We start from the raw sequence: 15,965 nt of genomic DNA, 5'->3' as shown, positions 1-15,965 counted from the left end.
TTAATGCTCAGATCAGACATGTCGCACCTGACATGTCAAACACATGAGAAGAACAACAGAAAAAAAAATAAGTAAACTTTTGCCCAAATCCAACTAATATTAATATATAAAATGCTGCTTCACATATACTTTAAAGCATCCTTTTGAGCCCAGAAATGTGAAAAGAACTGTCCGCATTCTGTTCATACAATGACCTTGGATAACTCAGATCTGTTCTTGTGGGATTTGCAACTCTTTTCCTGAATGGATTCAAGATGAGGTAATGCCATTCAAAAGGGGCTGAGCAGTGAAATGTTACATATAGAACTCAACTATCCTGGCCTCAGTTCGAAACTTGTAATTATATTTAACTGGGTCAGTGGAATTTCTTAGCTTCCACTACTTGCCGCTTTGCTTCCAGATTTTAAAAGAGTCAGGTTCATATGGACAATAAAATGATAGACAATATTTCAAAGTAACACTAGGAAAAAAGCAATGGACTGCAAAAAACACAGATAGGTGCAAATGATACACGGGTCACAGCAATTACACTTTTACTGCTGGCCTACAAGGTGGCTAGTAAGCTGCTGCGTGACACTGGCTGTGCTCTGCTCACTGCACTGGGGCAGGGGCAGGCCCTCATTGTTCTGCTGCATCACTAAGACAGGCACCCAACTGCAAGTGCTGTTTTTCATTACCAAGTGATATTCCTTTTTAACAGTGCCTTAAACAACAGAATCTGTCTGAAACGTTGGATAATTGTTTGTTTAAAATTACCCTGAAGTCCATTAAAAACAATCTACTTCAATGCACACTGTTAGAACTGAATGAAGTTGGGGAAAAAAAAAATGTTCTGTTTCATTTGATCTGGCAAAAAGGAAATCCAGCAGTTGAAACTCTTTAGAAACATAGTGGCGTGGTCAATGGAACTGTTAAAATATCACATTTCTTTGCACATATTATGAAAAAAGTAAGCTATCTGTCCCAAGCTATTTACACCACAAATATATCATAATATATAAAACCCCAAAAAGAGAACTCTCCGTAAGAAGAACTTCAACTGGGCATAAGCTTGTGCCATGTCAGACAAGATATCCATGAGCAACTTGCACGGATATACAGATGCAAATAGATACACAGGTAGATAGATATAAATTCTCCACTCTGTTTTCTTTGCAGAAGATTCATCAGCTAAGTATTTGAAGGTTATGCAATGCAGACTTGGAGTTTTAAAACAAGACTTCAATTTATATTTGTCAAAGTTATAGTGTTTTTATTTTATTATTATTATTATTAATATTAAGTGTATATTATCTCGTCTTAAAACAATACAGTAAAAAATGTCAAATTGAAAAAAAAAAAAAGGAGAAATTAAAAAAGACAAATAGAAGTAATCACATCTCTCCCTCATCTTTCTCATCTCATCATCTGCCTATTTAAAAAATCCTTTTTAAAAATGCAACTTTGAACCGACACGCCTGACAATAATCTAAATCAGAAACGTAGCATAAATAACTGTATATACACAGCATTAAAAGGCACATACCTATGGTTTCAATCCTGCACTTTCTTCAATACAAAAAAAAAAAAAAAAAAAAAAAAAAAAAAAAAAAAAGGAAAAATAAAAAGACATCATAGTAGAAAACTATAAAGTGTGCAGAAGAATGACAGAATTGCATATTCTCTCTAAAGTGCAGATGGTAGTAAAGCAGATTTTAAGATAAAGATGAAAATTAAACCTCATTCACTCCTCCTTGTTTCTCTTCTGGGAATACACACACACCCCCACACACAGCACCAAAGAAAAAGCAATATCAAACACATTCACAGTGTATAAGATATTTGCAGCTTCTCACACTGGGCGATCTAAGTAAGAAGAGAAACACTGAGTAAGAAACATGAGAGAGAAACAACTTAGAGCTTAGAGACTTTCTTTTCTAACTGGGCATAAGTTGACAGCCCCAGTTACAATTAATACTTCTCCAGTTCCTTCTGCTATAATGAATTTGTGCAGCAGAACATCAGAATTAGTCATTCTTCACATAATACAACTAGTGATACGTCAGAAGTTTCATAGACAAACACTGGTGCAAATATATTTAAAATAAGTTTTCGTTTTAAAACTTCTGTCAGAAATCAGAAGTGAGTGGTTAGAGCCCTTTCCACTCCAATGTTATATATCAAAAGTCAGCATGCCTTGGACATTTCCCCTTTCCAATTAAACTTGAACTTACCTTGCATAGTCAAAAACAGCTAGTGAAACTAAGCTGCTAGAAATCTCAGTTCTTTTGTCCGCTATCTCATCTCGATGTGCTTATTTTTCCATTCTGCTGCCATCTGCTGGAAGCACCCTTTTTCTACATGGCAGCAGGCGGTTTGATACTCTCCTGCTGTACTTAACGCTGTTACGATATGACCCTTATTTTCCATGTTTCTTGGCCAAACGATCAACCGCTGCTAAACTTCCAACTCTGACATTTTCAACATTAAGCGACTGTATTTAAGGATGGACAAGACTTTCTTGGCTCTCAAAAAGTATGCTTCTAAAATGCTGTGCATGAAATATCTAATACTCACAGCTAAAAAAAGTCCCTCTTTTTCACATCAAGACTGCAAACATATTTTTAAGCACTAGTAGAACTCTATGTATGCCGTAGCTGTTCTCATCAAGTGCAGTATTCTACCTTGAAGTTTCTATGAAACCACTTCCTTGTGGGGTTTTGTGCATTTTCAGATAAAATTCACACAAGCAGTAAGATGTTATCTTTAATGTTATCTTCAATATTCAATGTAACTCCAGAAAAATAAGCTTAATAACTTGTGCAGCATACTTTTAAGCTAACTAGTTTTTAATTAAGATTCCACTTTAAGAAAGTAAAGTGTGTTATAATCTACTACATTAAAAACATCATATTTATGCCTGAGCAATGAAAAAACAACAACAACAACAAAAACAAACAAACAAAGTAAAAATGCTTTTACGATGGCAAAACACTTTGGAACACTACTTGTAGAGCACAACACTTTCTAATGAGAAAAATTCAGCATTATTACACTGAAAAGGTATGAGGATGAGACCCTGGACTACAGCTGTACTTAGCTGAGTAGTGATAGGAGGCAGTATTGTTGGTTTTCTAGAAGTTACAAGGACAACTATACACAGACAACACACACAAAAAAAAAACACTCCTTAATGAAGGCAGCTTTTGTCTCTTTGTATATGGAGAAACATTTATATCTTACTACAGAAAGCAAGGCACTCTTTCCTAGCCAGTAGCTAGGAGTTCAATATATGCAGCACTGTCCCAAGGACTACACTGACAGATCTCTGCAAGGAGCCTGTGTGTCTTTACTGAGCTGTAGTTCTGTTCTTTCATTTTCAGGTACCACTCTACGGCAACAAGACCCAAGCTGTGCAAAGTTCTCAAACTACAAATGCACAGAACTGAACAGCCACACCGTGCTTGAAGATTTTCTATCATTTTCAAGGCACCTGACAAGCTCTTTCTTCATCACAATAATTTAGCTAAGAGAAATTAAGTACTCTGTGTGGGCCACAGTGAGGTATTACTTTGGCTATAATTTTCCCCAGCTAAAATCCACAAAAGCTTTTGTTACTGAATTTTTACCTTCACATGCAAGAGAACTGAAGGATCCCTAGTAGAGTAGACCATAACACATTGCACTGATACAGCTTTACTCCAAACAGAACACATACTGTGATTTTCTCCCAAAGCTGCTTGAGCATGACTGCACTGAGACATGTCTGCTGCCTCAGTACTGGACACGTTTCACTAAGAAGTCAGAAGGCTGCCCAGCAAAGGGCCTTCGAAAGGCAAAAGGCCTTATGAGTCACTAGGCTGATAGAAATCTTGCTGGTAAAGACCATCTCTGTTATCTCTAGTGCTCTGACTAATCTGAAACTATAAGCTGGAAAACTACACGAGCAATTTATCTGTCAGCATCAATAAACATTTCAGTACAATCCTACTTCCTACAAAACCTGCATGCACAAAAATATCTATGCTCACGTATGCATGTTTACATATGTAGGGCATACTGAAATACCCTTGCTAAAGACAATAGCAAAATTTATCTCAGAGAAAGTAGGAACAACTGATGGCTAAGGACAGGCACTTCATACTGGAAAAGCAAAAGGAAAATCTATAAGATAACGAAGTCATAATTTTGGTGGAGCTTCGAGGTACCTCAACAACAGGAGCTACAAAAATAATTTTCAAGAGAACTTCAACAGCAGCAAGATTTGAACAATCTGCTCTTTGAAAAGTTGATGTAGAAATGTCCATTTTTTTTTCATGTACAGGAGCTGGAGTAGAGCCAAGCAGAGGAAGTAAAGTTCAGATACAGCAGTTAAAGAGGAACGTACCTCTGAACATGTAACAGATACGTTTGTTACATCCACACAGGTATGTTACTGGATTTCAGAGAAAGGAATCTGAAGAGAGAACACTGACTGTTCCATCTTACTGAACATTTGTGCACTCCTGAAAACTGTCATCCTGGTGCATTAGAACTACTGCAGTACACACAGCCACTTTAATCCCAAGGTGATCTAAATTCAGTGATTACTGTGAGAAAAAATATCATCTTTATAGGAAACTAAACACGAGATTCCTTGGCTTTAGTGATATAGATAGAATTTCCTTTATTCTCTTCCTAAAAAACTACATGATTCCAATAACATATTCCATATATATCTGCTAAAATTTAGCTTGAAGACATTCTAAGCAACCTTTCCATAATAAAAATTCTTATTTTCATGGAGAACACGTCAAAATACTGAAATGTAGAAACAAGAATTATGCAAGAATAAACAAACACAGACATGAACACAGACATGTATGCTTAGCCATGCATTTAGGTAGGCAGACCAGGAGGAGTTTTCTAGGTACCACCATATAATTGATATAATTGACAGATATGTGTCCCACTTTACTTCAAAATTTCCTCATGTCCAGTACTGAGAGAAGTAGCTTTTTAAACTGGAGCATGGTTTACACAGACCAGATGCGACCATAAAAATACTAGCCACTTGAACCTTAATAAAATACACAGTAATGAAAATGTCGTAAAACAGATACTAAAAACATAAAATCCTAACAAGCTTAATCACAATGAAACAGGGTCAAAGCCACTAAGTCCAGCCGTCATTTGCAGAAAGCCAACAAACACCAGATGTATTTTGGTTTGGGGCAGAGGGAGGACAAAATTAACTATTTTGAGAATTGTGACAATCTAAAAATGATAGGCAGACAAAATAGCTAGAGCTTTTAGTATTTCAATAACTTGAGAAGTTCCAGTTTTGTAATAAAATTCATTCAGTCACAACTCATAATCTGTCCTATAAAAGAGACATCTGTTATGTGTTAATAGTATACAAACTGAGGGACAGTTGGGAATTCTCTCCCCACAACCCCTTATTCAACAGCATCTTTGAAGAACTTTGCAAAACTCCTCTGAAACAAGCAAGTCCACTTTAATGCAGATCTAAGAATTCCTGAACGTTACTTTTAAGTCACAGATTCTTACAGTTTAGTATTGATACCCTTGCATGTATATGAGGTTATTTTATGCCACGAAGAAGTATGTTTGTGTGAAAAATGCCTGAAAATGAAGAAATACTCACATTTAAAAACAAATGACAATGTGACAAAGCAGGGAACAGCCTTCCATATTCCTCCTGAGATTGAGTTTGAAGGACTTGGATAATCTACCACATCCAAACAATTCACAGTATTTTCTTTTTTTTTTTTTTGTGGGAGTACAGTTTTCTGACTACCAAACTTTCTAAATCCCTTTAATTCCTTCTAGGTGGGTGCTACACTCCTTAGTACGGTTTGATGATGCTATGATTGCAAACACCATTTCCCATGGTTTCAGAAAACAGCATTTATGAACAACATAGTTGTTCATAAGAACATGTTCATAAGAACTATGTTCAGAACAACATAGTTCTCAATGAGGATTCTGCAAGAAGCAGAAACATATTTTTTTGGTTATAGATTTCAGACATTTGGAATTCTATTCTCTGGGTTGACTTCTGTGCTTGTACAGAAGCTGGGGAAGATCATCACATAACTGGAGGATCAAAACCTCTAATGATATGTGGCACAAGCATTTTAAAAGCAAGCTTTAAAAAGTGGCTGCTAATTCCTTTGTCTTCTCTTTTTTAAGCCCATGCAAGCATTATTCCTCCAGCTGAGGTAAGAGGGCACAATGTGATGGACACCTTAATTTCTTTTTCCTTCATAAATACAGGTGAACATCTGTGGCTTACTAACTGCAGATTCAGGAGAAACACCAAGGAAGGCAAACACGAAAATCATGAAGAACTGGCAAGAATTTATTATTGTAGAATTGAAGTATGAGATTGCCAAAGGAACTGAACAATTATCTAGCGGCCAGGTTGCTCACACAGTTTTCTAAGAGCAAATAGCACTGCATCCCAAATCATCACAATAAATTATGTAGGAGATTTAGGGGACTCTAGAGGGGCAGGGAGAGTTAAAATTAAGGATAAATACAGGAATCACTGCTGAGAATTGCCTAGGGAGACTGTGAGATCTTACTCAGAGGTTTTTATGAATAGGTTAGACAGAATTCTTTTGGGAATGAAGTAAGCACTTTTTATCCCTTCTCTAGGAAAAAGGAGCAGTTGCCATAACATCTGGGTGTCTCTTTCAACCCTACTTTCTATGGCTTCCACAAACCAAGCTTTGCAACTGGAGGAAGAAAAAATGCTTTTTAACAATATTAAAGCTCTGTCATCATGTGAAAAAAATGGGTTTTTAAAAGAAAAGCAGGGCAGTGAAAGTTCTAAAAGTTCAAGCTGGACATTCTTTACTTGATATCACTGTTTTCTTGCTCAGTGGATTTTATTTCCTGGATTACTTATTAAATCTCCAAACATGATAACAACTGACAGGTTTGAAATTCTTGCTGCTGAGAATTCTCTAGATGTTACAATATTTTTTCTTTTTTTCCTCCCCCTTCATCTGCAAAGGAAATTCTTTAATTCTCCTTTAGGATACACGTGCAGAGACAAGCAGCTATTTAAAAATAATCTATCAACCCTGCACTGATCTGTCACCCACCAGCCATCACCCTGTAAATCTCCCAAAACAGTTTTGTTACTGTCAGGTAATACTCTTTCTAAACACTGACCTTTAATCGCTGCTCTAAGTGGTTACATCTTGAACTAGGCGGATAGACACTGTCACCTGATATTTAAGATATCCATCTTAATTTTGTTTATGTGCGCACATGTATATGTATAGAAAAAAAACCCTCTCTGGGGAGAAAGAATAATTATAGGAAATATGACTAACATCATAGCAAAGAACAGAGGAGATCAACCCAGGTGAAGCACTTTCTCACTGAAATCAATGGAGCTTCAGTCATTTTTACCAGGGCTCACTCTGGTCTTGATTCTGACACATCCTCCTTGGAATTTTTATTTTAAGACCTATTTCCCTCTTTCCAGTGAGACCTAAAAAGGCAACTCAAACACAGACCTAGAGGTGGACTGTAGCAGGTCAAATTCATTCTGCATGAATCAGAAGGGAAAAGTGAACTCAGAGGTTTGTAGCAGGACCACTGTCAGGCCCAAGTGACTTCTTCAGAGGCCCTGGAGTAGCCAAAGCTGAACCAACTGTGAAATGCTGAGAGTGAAAACTAAAAAAAAGGAGAAAACTTCTCTCAGTGTCAATACCTGTGAAGAAGCTAACAGCTTCAAATAAATGGCATGAGTGATTAGACAAACATATTCAGAGGGCTCACTCTGCCCTGTAGGAACTTGCTCCTGCTTGGCTGCAACCTGCTATTTCTGCAAGGCACAAAGGCTGAAACAGAGCAATAGAACAACAGATGTGAGCCACTAATCTCCGCTATCCCACAATCAGGCTGGTGCAGCCTATTAGAAGCCAGATCCCAGCTCAGACGTGGTGATAAACTGATGCTCAGCACTCCTAAGTAGAAACTTGTCCCACACCTCAGCACTGCAGCCTATAAGGGCAATGTTGCCTTCCTCTTCCAATGCCAGCTCCAACTCTGATGACATCATGTTTGGCAGCACAACCTGAGTATAATCTATTCCTATCCATAGTCTTTTTGCACTGAGATTTGAAATCTGATTTAGACCTGCAGAAGGGAGAGAACTGGAAACAAAACAGAACTTCTGGGTTGAGATGATAGAAACAATTTACTGAGACAGAAGAGGAAACATGAAACAAAACTGTAACTATAATATACACAGCGACAGTGCAATCACTCACCCCCTGCCTACTGACGTCCTGCAGCCATCCCCTGACACCTCCCTGCAGTCTCAGTGCCATCCACATGGTGCCACAGGGTTCAGATACCCCCAGCCTCATGCAGGCCCTGTCCCAGATCTGCTTCTCCCCTGCCCCGCACAGTCACAACGGCAGCAACTACACGCCATCACTCAGCAACAACCCAGCATCAATGTGCAATTAATGCTGTTTCAGCTGAAACCAAGATACATAAATAATCATTTTCTTTACATTTTCAGGTAGGCGTTTCTCTGCAAACTGTATATCCATTTTCTGTTTCTAGGTATCTTTTCTAACAGGCTAACTACTGTTAAAGGGTACCACATTAGATGAATCAAATGATGTACAAATTTGAAGCCTACTTCAAATTCTCTATGGAAAAGAAGAGGTCACTTCTTATATTTTCACCACAGTTCCTACTTTCTCTTGATGCCATTTATTTCTGTGTTTCAGAACCATCTAAAGGCTTCTCATCAAATTCTGCTTAACCCACCTCCCATCCCATCAAAGCTTGGGAACTACCATCTCCAGATCGTACTTCTTGCATACACTTTTCAAGTTGTTTCCTAGGCTGCACTAACTAGTTGGTTTAAGGAAATGATTTGTCATCTCCTGTTTCAAAGCCAGAGCCCGGTGGGCAGGAATACATCCCACTTCTAATGTTGCAGGTACACTGAAGATGTCAAATGCAAAAGGTTTCTGAATCTACGAAACTTTAAGAAATCATTTTCTATCTGTGTATAAGAAGGCAATAGCCTGTATCTTTTCTATTTAACAGTTCCATTTGGTCTTTACAAAGCTAAATGTCTTCATATTTATTTCAACTACAGACTGCTTTGACACACTTATTAACATATCTGTATTTTAAAGCAGTTTCTAAAAATCCCGAAGATAGTTTTTTATTCCCAGTTGTAACCAAGCCATTTGGGTGCAGAAGCACCTCTTAAAATGCAGAAACACGCATGTAACTCTGAAACAGAATATGCCCTAATTGGCTATTGTAACTTACAACACAGCTGCTATAATTAAAATAACAATCAGTTCTTCCATAAAGCCATCTAAACTTACACCAACTCCTTTTTATTGTAAAAAAATTCTTTCTTTATCTACGAACATACAGAAAGAAATGAACGTATGTATATACTATACCTGATGAACATATTCAGATATGTAGATAAATTTAATGTAGAAAACTTAAAGTAGCATCATCAAAATAATTTCTTTCTTTGAGTAAAGGCTTCCAGACTAGAGAGGAAAAGAAAATATTTCCTCAGATAAAACAACTGATCATATTCCTTTCCTAGATAGATTAATTACACTTGAATTATTCAGAGATGTATCTTACCTTTAAAAGAATACTACTCGATTTATCTTTCTATATCTGAAAGAAGCAGATTTTGTTTTAATTTCTCCTTAAATAAACAATTAATTTCATATAGATATTAAAATATTTGCAGTCTAATCATCATTTGATTATTAGATTTGATCACCAAATTGGAGAAAAATGGATTTGACAGTTGGACCATTCATTGGATAAGGAGTTGGCTGGATGGTTGCACTTAGAGAGTTGTGGTCAACAGCTCAGTGTCCAAGTAGAGACTGGTGACAAGTGGCATTCCTCAGGGATCAGTGCTCGGATCAGAGTTATTTAATGTCTCTGTAGGCAACACTGACAATGGGATCTACTGCACCCTCAGCAAGATTGCAGATAACACCAAGCTGAGTGGTGCAATTGACATGCTAGACGGAAGGGATGCTATTCGAAGGGGCCTGAAAAGACAAGAGAGGTGGGCCCATGCCAGCTTCATGAAGTTCAACAAGGCCAAGCGTAAGGTTCTGAACCTGGGTCAGGGCAATTTCAAGCACAGGTACAGGATGGGCAGAGAATGGCCTGGGAGTAGCCCTGAGGAGAAGGATTTGGGAGTGTGAAAACCTCAACATGACATGGCAGTGTGTGCTTGCAGCCCAAAAGGCCAACTCTATCCTGAGTTGCATCAAGAGACATGTGACCAGAAGGTCGATGAGGAGAGGAGAGGGAGAGGAGAGGGAGAAAAGAGGGAGAGGAGAGGAGAAGGCTGTGGAGGGACCTTAAAGTGGCCTTCCAGCATCTGAAGGGGGCCTATAGGAAAGAAGCAAAGGGACTTTTTAGAAAGGCATGTAGTGACAGGACAAGGGGAAATGGCTTTAAACTGGAAGAGGGAAGATTTAGACTAGATATTAGAAGAAATTATTTACTGTGAGGGTGGTGAGATGCTGGAACAGGTTGCTCAGTGAGGTTGTGGATGCTCCCTCCATGGAAGCATTCAAGGCCAGGCTGGATGGGGCTTTGAGCAACCTGGTCTAGAGGGAGGTGTCCCTGCCTATAGCAGGAGGGTTGTAACTAAATGATCTTTCAGCCCAAACCATTCTGTGATTCTATGATTCCACCTGGGTAACTAAAGATGCAAATAGGCACCCACTACTATTTCAGCTCTTATCCTCATTAGCAGACTTAGTTCCAAAGTTTGCTTTGGGCAACAGTGTTTGATAGCTGTACTGTCTATTAGATCACCAGGAATACCATTACATCTGTCTTTCTGAGTTCTGTGTTTAGTGTTTACATGTAAGTTGAGTTAGATTGAAGAACAGAAGGATACTCTTCCAAATCAGGGAAAAAAATAAAACAGACAAAGTGAATATACACAAACAATTTGCAACAAAATGCACAGCAGGCATGTGAATTACACGAAGACAGGATATAAAATACCTAATTTAGTTATGTAGTAGTTGTGCGGTACTAGATGTATTAAACATGCTCTACTTCTGTCACATTAGTTTCTCCTAAATCAAACTCTAGCTCTGAAATTCCAGTTTTTAATGTTCAACTAAATCTCTACATCTATTTTACTTGCAGCTTTAATGCTTTGCTATTTAATCATAGCATGTTTTGTTTTTCTCTGAAGTAAAATATAAATCTTGAGTTGTATCAGTTTATACACAACAAATAGTATACAGCTAAGAAATTTTCCATTAGCAACTCAGGCACTATTTAGAATTTAACAGGTTAGAAATACTTGTGTAAAATCTCCCAATAGAAATACTGCATTTAGGGATGGACAACATGGGTAGGAATCCACAGATAGCTATCATAAATGATCTAGAAACAATAATAATTCAAACCCCTCAAATAAGAATGAAATATTAGAAGGCTGACATTTATTCTTGTATGGGAGATTGGTAATCACAGCCTGAACCTCTGATTAATCATCTGAGGCAAGTATGGGGTCAGCTGCGGGAGCACAGGTGAGAGTAATGTAGCTGTGCTCCTGGAAGGGGTGGAGCTCAACTCCACCTCATCTGAGACCTCATTTAAGGGCTGACCCCCACTGAGGCAGCATCTCTTGGAGACTGTTTGTCAGTGAAGACTTCTCCAGCTTCCTCAGCTAAGGCATCACCACTGGTGTATTTCTATTTTGCTTATAACCTTTGTACATTTACTATCATCTTTGCTAACATCTGTATATTAGCCACCAATACAATTCTTCAGTCTCAATATGCATATCACCTCAAAATAAAAAATGAATAGCAAAGATTTTCAATCTTCATTTCCTTCATAACTACTATAAAATAGAACTGTTCAACGTAACTTGGAATAAATGACTGTTGTGTTTAGCTGAGTGACAGAAGTATTAGTCAACTATAATTCTGCTCTATCAGGATATGTGACATGAAATAAATTGGCTTGAGTCTGAAGTTCTCCTTGGTGCCACATATTTGCCTGAGCTACCACTGCTTTCTCACAAATAGGTCACTATACTTGAACATCTCATCTCAGTGCATGCATAGTCACACTGTTTTTCCAATGACAGATCAGTCTCTGAAATTCTCAAGAAAATGAAATGCTGGTTTTTAGTACCAAATAAAAGCCAGTCCTGAATTTAATGCTGTATATAACTATTTAACAATACTAATAATGAATAAGGATTTTTAAATAGATTATAACTACTGTTTGCTTAACTTTAATGGCTGTTTAAAAGAAGGTAGTTATCTTGCTTACTTTCAACTTCACAACCTCAATCTAATCAATTAAGATTTCTAGTAATAAAAAGAAAGCATTATTATCACAGAGAAAACAAAAGCTTCTAATGCCATACTACATTAATGATCATGCTTGCATAAGTAAAAACAATATTGCAGAGATATACTGAGATTTTTGTTTTTCTTTTCTAGGTCCTTGAAGCCTCTCTAGATCTTTAGGGCAGATGTTCAGCTTTTCAAAACCATTATATTTTAAAAAGTTAATATTCACAGCTATTGTATGTAAGCCCTGGTAAATGGGGTTCCCCTCTAAGATGAGACATAAAGCCAGTCATGTCCTAGAGAAATTTTCACTACTTCTTCTCACCTTAAGAGAACAAACATCTCCACACTGTTTCTAAACTCTGCAGTCCGAGTATACTGAACCAACAGCCCCTAATTTATCCAGCTCTTCCTTCTACAACTTAGAAGCTAATTCAGCCTTACAAACAGATTAAGATCTTCCCCATTCCAAATCATTAATAATAATTCTTGGACTGGGCTTTACAGTATGTTACACTCAGGTATGACCAACACAAAGCCAATGGACCACATGCAGCCTGGCCCAGCTCATGATGGGGACTGCCCCCTGCCTCACCCCATCATAGCAGCAGCTCTTCCCAGATCGGCCCAGACCCTCAGCACCAACCAAACATTAGTGCATTATGAGCCCTATCTGGGCTGAAACCAGGGCAAATTGTGCAGTGCAGTGACAACTCAAGTTATGGCAAATAAGATTATGCATTTTGATACATCGACTGAACACAGTTCTGTGCACAGCAAAAAATATGAAGCCATGCTTTCCTTTTGATAAAGGAATTTGAGAATAGGTTTCAAAATTGCTGAAAAGGCCATCATTTTTTTATTTATTTGTGATACTCCATTTCAATCAACATAAATACATAACTTGTGAATTTTTAAATTGAATGTATAGACTTGCAATTAAAAATCTGATCATGTCTCTTGACTAGAGTTTTTCAAGATCTCTTTTATGGCCTATTGCTTTAGTTTGTATTTAAATGCTACTTGACTCAGTATACAGTTTGTAAGCTGCCCTTATCTTCTGTGAGCATATTTTTAAACATACTACTTACACAAGTTTCTGGCTACACCTCCTAAAAGGAGCACATCAGCTAGTACATAAATTCTGCTCTGAGGAATGATGGGGGCCCAACTGATATGCCTGGTGCTGCAACAGGAGAAAGGACTTACACTGGGACAGGCCTGAGGCACAGATGCCATCTACCCTGTATCAATTAGCTAACTTTTAGTGTACAAGACTTGCTAGCTTAGTAGAGAAAGATGGGAGCCTGGGTTTAAGACCAGCTCTAGAGCAGTTACCCTTAATTTTATAAAAATGGGATACAGATAATAGCAAGGAAAAATAATAGTTGGATGAAAAAGGGATAGCAATTGCACTGAAGTATTGACCTGGACATCTGGCTACCAAACTGACAATGAGTCCATGTTAGGCTGCATGTGACACTGGGAGCATTACTGATGCAGAGAAGTCAAGTATGCCGTGTGCTCAAAGGCCTTGCTTGGCAGTGTTTCAAGCATTCACAAAGGTTTGCGGGTTAATTTCTAAAAGAGTTAGAAAGAAGAATGTGAAGCTGGCAGAGTGATGAGTGAAGCATGATTCAGGTGCCAAAATATAGGTGTCTACTGCCATTTTAAAAAAAAGCAAGGTGTCCTGCCAGTTCTCCTTTAAGAGCATTTCATGTCTGCCAGCCCCTTCTAGGTGTTTCATACCAAAGGCCAGAAGAAAAACATCATCAGGTGCTTATATGTAGACACCTGAATCCCACTCACTGTTTCAGAGACATTTCTGAGAGTAACTGATTGTTATTATCATTATTACGCTTTGACTAAGAAAAATGTTCATTTACAATAATTTCAGCTAAATGTGAAAATAAGTCTAATTCTACCAGTCTGGATGGTTCTACAATGGGTACAAGAGGGCAGGAAAGAAAAGTCAGTAACAGCATTATGATCAGAGCTCTCAATAGCTCCTACACCAAAGTGTGGGAAAAGAATTACCAAAATAGAGATATGGCTTTCTAACTCTGTAACTCCAGAGTCAGATGAGAAGTTTCACAATTGAGAACAAGCTCCAAGATCTTTTCATCTTACATTCTGGCTCTCTGGTAGCTGAAATGAGCACAAAACCAAATGCACAAACTTGTGAGGCTGATGCTCAGATATGACAGCTCCTGATAGTCTGGGTTGCTGCAGATAGGAATTGTTACCAGAGAGGCAGACAGCATGGCATACATAGCAGGCTCCATCCTTAGCATCCTTTTCATTGCAGCATGTGTCAGATCTGGAATTGCTCTGTAGTTATCCAGGAATACTGTGCTTTAATGTGGTCATTGCAGCATTTTTTCCTACAGTTAATTCAGTCACAGTCTGACTGAAAAAGCAGGCAGGAAGGAAAAGTATAGCAAAATACACATCATTTATTTCTTTAAGAGTTAAAAGCCAATGCCAAAAGAGGTGGTTTTGCTTTCTTTTCCAATCGACCATTACCACTAGTGCTGACCTGCTTAAGCAAAGTATGCAAATAATGAAGAATGTAAGAACAAATACTATCAAAAAAAGATGCATGCTCCAAAATTGTATTTTATTTACTAACGGGAACAAATCATTAGTGAGAAATATTATTTACAGAATAGCTTGGATTGAAAGAAACCTCAAAGATCATCTAGCTCCATCCCCTGTGCTTTGGGCAGGGTTGCCAACCACTGACTAGTTCAGGCTGCACAGAGCCTCATCCATCCTGGCCACGCATGTTCCCAGGGATGGAGCATCCACTGCTGCTCTGGGCAACCTACTCAAATGCCTCACCACTTGTCTACATTAATCTCCCTTCTTTTAGTTTAAAACCACTCCCCCTTGTCCCATCACTAACTGCCCATGTCAAAAGTTGGTCTCTGTCATGCTTGTAAGCTTCTTTTAAGTGTTGGAAGGATATGCTGAGATCGCCCTGGAGCTTTCTCTTCTCCAATCTGAACAAGCCCTCAATCCTTCTTTGTAGGAGAGGTGCTCCAATACTCTAATCATCATTATGGCCTTCCTCTGGACCTGCTACAACTGCTCCATATCTTTGGAGCACCAGGCCTGGACACAGAACTGCAGGTCAGGCCTCACAAGGGCAGACCAGATGGGACAATCACCTCTCTCTCCCTGCTGGCCACTTCTTCTTTGATGCAGCCCAGATACAGTTGGCCTTCCAGGCTGTGAGGAGTTGGCAGGGAGCCAGCTGTTGCTCAGTGACTTGCTGGGCATCAGTTGGCTGGTGGCAAGTAATTGCATTTTGCATCACGTTTTGAAGGTATGTATTACATTTTTCTTACTACTTATTATTGTTATTCTCCTTTTCTCTTCCTTATCTGTCTTACTAAATAGCTTTTATCTCAATCTACAAGTTCTACTTTCTTGTGTTTTCTTTTCCTGATTCTCTCAGTGGTACTGTTGAGTGAGTGAACAACTGTGTGGTGTTTAGATGCCTGCCGAGTTAAACCACAACACACCCACAAATCTGTTTTCTAGTTCCCTCCTTCCACTGCTGCTGTCTTACTACAAGATAATTTGTGTTTGAAGGAGGCACTTTTAATA

At 38.3% G+C, this 15,965-nt stretch overlaps 1 protein-coding gene across 1 annotated transcript in view; it reads right to left on the bottom strand.

Moving 5' to 3' along the window:
• PPARA (peroxisome proliferator activated receptor alpha) overlaps positions 1–2,269 on the bottom strand; it is a 276,741-nt gene extending 274,472 nt beyond the window's left edge. Inside the window, exon 1 of the mRNA XM_072333930.1 lies at positions 2,214–2,269. The gene's annotated coding sequence lies outside the window, so the exon portion shown is untranslated. The remainder of the gene's footprint in view (positions 1–2,213) is intronic.
• Between the last annotated feature and the right edge of the window lie 13,696 nt (positions 2,270–15,965).

The sequence above is a fragment of the Excalfactoria chinensis genome, chromosome 1, assembly GCF_039878825.1.
Source record: "Excalfactoria chinensis isolate bCotChi1 chromosome 1, bCotChi1.hap2, whole genome shotgun sequence".
In the NCBI taxonomy this organism is placed as follows: Eukaryota; Metazoa; Chordata; class Aves; order Galliformes; family Phasianidae; genus Excalfactoria; species Excalfactoria chinensis.
The sequence above is the reverse complement of the archived record's forward strand: the minus strand, read 5'-3'. Positions and strand labels throughout refer to the sequence as shown.